This window comes from Salvia splendens, unplaced genomic scaffold, assembly GCF_004379255.2.
Source record: "Salvia splendens isolate huo1 unplaced genomic scaffold, SspV2 ctg80, whole genome shotgun sequence".
Lineage (NCBI taxonomy): Eukaryota > Viridiplantae > Streptophyta > Magnoliopsida > Lamiales > Lamiaceae > Salvia > Salvia splendens.
Genome location: NW_024599476.1, coordinates 29,285 through 37,052, shown reverse-complemented (window position 1 = coordinate 37,052; position 7,768 = coordinate 29,285). Strand labels below are relative to the sequence as shown.

General features: G+C 34.7%; 1 pseudogene; it reads left to right on the top strand.

Annotated features, from left to right (window-relative positions):
- Nucleotides 1-1,682: 1,682 nt before the first annotated feature.
- Nucleotides 1,683-6,910, top strand: LOC121791386 (annotated as a pseudogene).
- The last annotated feature ends 858 nt before the right edge of the window (nucleotides 6,911-7,768 follow it).

The following is a 7,768-nucleotide window of genomic DNA, read 5'->3' as shown; positions in this document are numbered from 1 at the left end:
TTGAAGTTGAAGTTGTGGGATTCTCTATTGATAATTTGAATTTGTAAGCAACTACGCACAACATTCCTACTTTTATTTTATTCAACTTGTACTGTTATTGGCTACGAATTTGGAGACGAAAAAGTATAAAAATCATCGTTATTTAGATTTCTATAATACTTCATCCAAATAGTTTTATCACTTTATTCGACTAGGTTATTACTTTATGGGATTCTTGAGCATATGAGGAAGAGTGATCACTACTTCATTTATATGTGCATTTACTTCATTCAACAAGTATACTTCATCCACAATATGTTTTTACTTTATTGAACTTCAATTGGGTTATTACTTCGGTCCATTACTTTATTAAATGAGGTTATAACTTCATCAACATTGACATACATCATAATAAAAAATAAATACTTCATTTTGAAAACACTTCACAGAGTCTATTCACTTTAAATTTTGTAAAAAGGTTAAACACAAATTCAAATTCAAAGTGGAACGAAGTAATAATCTACTGGAATGAAGTAATTAACTATTGGAATGGAGTAATAATCTCCTGGATGAAGTAATAAACTATAAATATAATTTGACAAAAATGACCCTCGGTTAAAGTAATTTGGCTACCTAATGAATGCGATAATTTCACTACATCATCTCATCTATCCATTAAAAACTAGATCTAATGGTCCTAATTTGGTCTCTAATTCGGTGTTTTAAGACTGAATTTGTGAATAATGAGACTCGGCCTATGGAGTATATATTAAATAGAAAAATATATAGTGAAGCTCTAGTTGTATATACTTTTGTGTACGCCTATTACAAACTCGTGAGTGAATATAATAATTTTTTTTATCATAAATCGAACTATAATATTCCAATCATTTTATTTGGTATTGAATTTTCAAATAGATTCTACCGATCAATTTAATTAGTTCGATTCTATATTTGACACGTGTATTTACCTTAATCATCATCATCATTCATTGCATATAATCTTCACTCTCATTTTGCTTTTGTACCTTAATTTGGTATTGAATTTTCAAATAGATTCAACCGATCAAATTTTTTAATTCGATTCTATATTGTACAAAAAATATTACTCCCCTCGCCCCCTTAAAATTTGGCACCAAATGATCTGACACGAGTTTTAAGAAAGGTAATAGAAAGTGAGTTGAAAAAGCTAGGAGCATGTGAGTCCTACTTTTATATATTAGTTTTTAAATAAATGTGGGTGATGATGAGTTAGTGGAATGTAAGGACCACTAATAAAAATGGTAAAAGTGAAAGGTGCCAAATTTTTAACGACGAGCGAAAAAGGAAATAATTGACAAATTTTTCGGGAATGGAGGGAGTACTGTAATACTATCCTTAGAAAATAACTTCATAACTCAACGTTACTCCATTTAGATACATGGAGTATAACAGTTAAATAAAATAAGTTTCAAAATAAAAGCTTACTAAAACCCAACTACTGATAATTAAATACGTGTAGTTTAGTGTAGGTGTGGATCACATGCCGCTCCACTATCTACTCTCTTCAATTGGGCGGGAAATGTTCAAATCTTCCCCAAATTTAGAGGGAAAATTCTCAAAACCCTAGAGCTATTAAAAGCCCTCTTTTTGTTTGTATTCCGCGTTTGTGGCTATATATACAAGCTGAGAGACCATTTGCAGACTGTCAGTGGATACCCACCACCTGTTTGTCAAAAGTCCCAAGCGAGTGGAATCTCGAAATTCGTTTGCAAAAATATGTATGTCGTGAAGAGAGACGGGAGGCAAGAGGCTGTGCACTTCGACAAGATCACCGCGCGGCTAAAAAAGCTGAGTTATGGGCTCAGTAGCGAGCACTGTGACCCAGTTTTGGTGTCGCGAAAGTCTGTGCCGGGGTGTACAAAGGCGTCAACCAGCCAGCTTGATGAATTGGCGGCGGAGACGGCTGCTGCTTTGACCGCCAATCACCCTGATTATGCTTGTGTGAGTTTTATTGCTGATTTGATTTATCCTTTTTGTATTGTTATTTTGTCGTCGTGATTTTGTGTTTTGTTGGTGGATCTCTCCGATTTGTTGTGAAATATGGCTTGATTATCTTAATTTACTGATGATATGCTGATTTTTTGGATCAATTTTTTATTTGTAATTTCTGGAACTTCTAATTGTTTGAATGTATAGCTGATTAAGTAGGTAATGTTAAACACTACTCGTTTATCTGATTTTTGTTTGAAAATGTTGTCTTATTTATACCAATTCTTGTTTGTAAATTCCACATGTGCTAAATGAGTGCATGCCTGTTATGGAAATTGACATTTTGAGAGAATACTGTTGCCCTACATACCTATCATGAGTACCTATTGTCACCATTCTGAAGCAATTTCGTGCTCATAGCTGCTGTAGAACTCTCTTATATCTCTGTGTGTGATGTGTATGCAAAAGAAAACTGTCGCAATATAAGCAAAACTGTGTTGTTTAGCAGCGCAGTCTTCTGTATTTCCCCCCACAGCAGAGGATCCCACCCTATTTCTATTGTATATCTGGTTAAGTGCTTTTTGGAATCTTGAAACTGATGTTAATTATTTGCAATATGCAGTTGGCAGCAAGAATCGCTGTTTCAAATCTTCACAAGAATACCAAGAAATCATTTTCTGAGACGTAAGTGGACTTCAGTCTTACAGATAAATTATTAACATAAATATTGGGGTGTTAACACACTGCATAATTGCTGCAGGTCAAAGACATGTACAATCATGTGAGTGAGAGGTCTGGACTAGCGTCCCCTTTGATTGCTGATGATGTGTATGAGATTATAATGAAGGTATTTGTTCTTAAGTGATTTTATTATGTATACCAGCATTGGTATGAACCGGAGATGGTTAAGAATGTAGCAAATTGTAACTTAATTCAATTGATCTGTGGAGAATATTACTTCCCTATGCAATTTTGCTAAGTGTGTCTTTCTATCTTGTCATTACTTTCATTGATATTATTTAGTTTGTATGGATGCATGTGTAAATGACATGGGTCATAATGTTTGGAGGGGGTGGGTATATATACAAGCTTGTTAATATTTTGCTGATTTTCAATCCCATGATATTAACATATATTGCAAATTATTCAATGTATTAATGCTGTATTATTTTCCTTTTGGCAGAACTCTGTACGTCTTGACAGTGAGATCATATATGACAGAGACTTTGACTATGATTACTTTGGTTTTAAGACACTTGAAAGGTCTTACCTATTAAAGGTCGAAGGCAAGGTTGTCGAAAGACACAAACATGTTAATGGGGTTGCTGTTGGCATCCATAAAGATGATATAGATTCTGCCATCAAAACATATCATCTTTTGTCCCAGCGATGGTTCACTCATGCCTCACCCACCTTTTTAATGCTGGGACACCAAGACCTCAAGTATGATAACCGATATAACTACCAAGTGATATATCAATTTCCAGTACTATGAATGCTAACTATTTTCATGAAAAGATTTTAGTTTTAATTGGAAATTTAAGTTTTTTTCTTTAAGAAATATTTAATTTTGTGCATTGATTACAGTTGAGCAGCTGTTTCTTGATATGCATGAAGGATGATAGTATTGAAGGCATATATGATACCCTCAAGGAATGTGCTGTCATTAGCAAATCAGCTGGAGGAATTGGTGTGTCTGTCCACAATATCCGGGCTACAGGAAGTTATATACGTGGAACAAATGGAACATCCAATGGCATTGTCCCAATGCTTCGAGTTTTCAATGACACTGCTAGATATGTGGATCAGGGGGGTGGCAAGAGGAAAGGTTTGCACATTTCGTCTTCTGTGCTATTGTATAGCTTGCATTTGTATTGCACTTTTGATAGTTGTCTTTCTGTGACGAGGATAGGTGCTTTTGCTGTATATTTGGAGCCATGGCATGCTGACATCTTTGAGTTTCTTGATTTGAGGAAAAATCATGGAAAGGTATTATTTTGGGGGATGTTGTGGAAATGCATTGTTTCCCCTTGATTATTTTATGGGTAAAGTTAAGATTGGAGGTGTTTTTGCTGATGCAATAACTGCCCTAATATTATATGAACTCTTCCATCCACCAATTATTTTCAGGAGGAGCATCGGGCAAGAGATTTGTTTTATGGTCTTTGGGTACCTGATCTCTTTATGCAAAGAGTTCAATCTGATAGTCATTGGTCATTGTTCTGTCCAAATGAGTCACCTGGATTAGCTGATTGTTGGGGTGAGGAATTTGAAGCTTTGTACACTAAATACGAAACAGAGGTAAAGTAGACTCGTATAGTGTGATGACATTAATATTTTTTCTTTGAGTGGATTATGATTTCTGATGTTTAGATTGTATTGAACTCAGGGAAAGGCTAAGAAAGTTGTCCAGGCACAGAGTTTGTGGTTTGAAATCTTGAAATCCCAGATTGAAACTGGAACTCCTTATATGCTTTATAAGGTAATGGAATTGACAAGTCTCGCAATACATAATTTACTTATGCTTTTTCTGAACATCAGTTCCATCTGAATCTTCACCTCTTATGTGCAGGACACTTGCAACAGAAAAAGCAACCAGCAGAATCTGGGTACCATAAAATCATCTAACTTGTGTACTGAGATAATTGAGTATACAAGTCCCACAGAAACTGCTGTTTGCAATCTTGCATCAATTGCTCTACCACGTTATGTTCGAGAGAAGGTTACTATTTTATTATATGAATGAATCCTTCTTATCTATATTAGTTTACTTGAATATATTCTTAATTTGTTTCTCTAATTTCTTAAGGGTGTGCCTCTGGAGTCCCAACCAACAAAGCTTGTTGGCAGCCTAGGGTCTAAAAACCGATATTTTGACTTTGACAAACTGGCCGAGGTGTGTTAATTTTATTTGCTGGTTACCTAATCAGTTTAAGTTGTCTGTTGTGTACATAATTGTGATTTTTTTTTGCATCTTTACCTGTTGATTTGTTTGTGCAGGTTACTGAGCTTGTAACTACAAACCTCAACAAGATAATTGATACGAATTATTATCCAGTTGAAACTGCAAAAAGGTCTAACATGCGTCACAGGCCAATAGGAATTGGTGTACAAGGTCTTGCTGATACCTTCATCTTGCTTGGCATGGCATTTGAATCTCCAGAGGTATAAAGCTGATATTTTCTTTGACATGTTTCGTCTGTAATTTTGCTAAGTTCGTTGTTTCTATTTCCAAGTGCAGGCTCAACAGTTAAACAAGGATATATTTGAGACCATATACCATCATGCATTAAAGGCATCTTGTGAACTTGCTCAGAAAGAAGGACCGTATGAGACATACAATGGCAGCCCTGTTAGCAAGGTATATATCCAAAATTCTTAACTTGTTCATCACACTATTGGTAAACTTTTTATGAAGTCTCAATTACCTGGTATTACATGGTGGTTTGGAACACTGACGAAAACTTCCCCATTTGTTGGTCTTCCCGTAACTTGTCTGATTACAGAATTGCCATATAAGAAAATATATGTTTGTACTCGTATTATGTGGGCATCATCATTTAAACCTGGCTGTATCTTTCAGGGAATCATCCAGCCAGATATGTGGGGAGTGAATCCGTCAGATAGATGGGATTGGGATGCTCTTCGTTCTAAGATCACAGAACATGGGATCCGGAACTCACTCCTCATAGCACCCATGCCAACTGCATCAACAAGCCAGATTCTTGGGAACAATGAGTGCTTTGAACCATACACTTCCAACATTTACAGCCGTAGAGTTCTAAGGTTTGGCTCATCAACATATTTAATCCAGCTTCCCTCATCAACATTTTGTTTGCCACGATACTGATGCTTTGTGGCTTTTTCAGTGGTGAGTTTGTTGTTGTGAACAAGCATCTTCTCCATGATTTGACCGAGATGGGGCTTTGGTCTCCTAATGTCAAGAACCGGATAATTTATGAGGATGGCTCTGTTCAAAAGATCCCTGAGGTTCCTGAAGATCTTAAAGTTATTTACAAGTATGCATTCCATGGAAATCAGAGCTCTAAACTGTCCCTTCTTTTCAATTTGTCTCATGCTAATTCATTTCGCTTATTCTCAGAACTGTTTGGGAGATCAAACAACGAATATTGGTTGATATGGCTGTCGACCGTGGATGCTTCATAGACCAGAGTCAGAGCCTAAACATCCATATGGACCAACCCAGTTTTGGAAAGCTTACTTCTCTTCACTTCCATGCCTGGACTAGGGTAAGCTAAACAGAAATTAAACTACATATGTAGCAAATTCAGAAAAATCAAAAGGCATATGCTATCTATACTTGTACTGATTTTATTATCCTTGGACACAAAGGGTTTGAAGACGGGCATGTACTACCTAAGGTCACGTGCAGCAGCCGACGCCATCAAATTCACAGTTGACACTACCATGATAAAGGTAGTTTCTCTCTTTACAAAACGAATGATTCCATTAAACCCCTTTACACATGCTCAAAGCAAAATGCAAACATTCTGCAGGATGATAAGGCTAAAGCGGTTGCTGATGACGAGAATTCTAAGATTGCCCAAATGGTATGCTCTTTAGCCAACCGCGACGAGTGCTTAGCTTGTGGAAGTTGATAGGTTACAACATAAGTGGGATTTATTCGTTTGTTTCTCGTGGTGCTTGAAAGGCTCGTGTTGACTGCTAGCGCGTCTAAGCTTCAAGACTCACCAAAAGGTTACATGATCTTCCTATATGTCTTAACTTGCTATAGGTATTTATGTGTTAATGAAAGAGAATAGTCATATGTTATGACTATGGCTGTTCTATGCTTGTGTGGTTTCGTATCCTAAATGGAAGTTGTCGATTTCCGTATTATGTGGATTTATGTATATGATATGTAATGATCCTTTGGAACAGTTAATATTGTGTATGAGTTTTTGCACTAGGATTACATAATTAATTATATTCTTATTTATATATAGTTAATTCATATATGTATTGAATAATCAAATGAATAATAAAGTATATAGGAGTATTTAAATCCTCAAAATTATCTACTTTTGTGAAATAATATTAATTTTATTTGTTTTATATATAAATCTTCAAAACTATTTGTCCACACTAACTACATCTTGAATAATAATTCACCAATTCAATTCCTAGATTGAAAAACTAATCATTGAATGCGAGAGAAAAATCTGTTTACTTAGGCTTAGTTCAGTATTATGGAATTGGGTTTGTGGAATTGAAATTAAAGTTTTTAATTCCAAATTTAGTATTTGGTATCATTAAAAGTTTAGATTTAGAATTGAATTCTTTTCAATTTTACCTTGAATTCCATATCAAAAATTATTAATTGAAATTTTAAATAGTTAGTATAAAGTTGAGCACCTTTACACACTACATATACAAACATGCACACTTCACTCACACACCACATACACACACATTTGCACACACACGGTAATTTTTTCAAATTCAATTTCACATCAATTCTATCATTTTTATCAAACGAAAGACTTAAAATTAAATTACTATGATTCAATTCTATAGAATTTTAATTCCAATTTTGTGTATCGAATGGATTTAAAGAATATTTTTCCTAATAATGTCATACCATCCTAATTCCAATTTAAATAATCTACTAATATTTCATGTTTATATTAAGAAAGTTCAAACCATTTAAGTTCATTTATTGCTAATTTATGACATTATGCATTGTATATGCATTGTATTTAAGTATACATTCTTATAAGTAAATAATTTAATTTTATATTTTAATTATAATCTACTCTCTTTGCCCCCCACTTAAGATGTCCACTCTTGAGTGGCT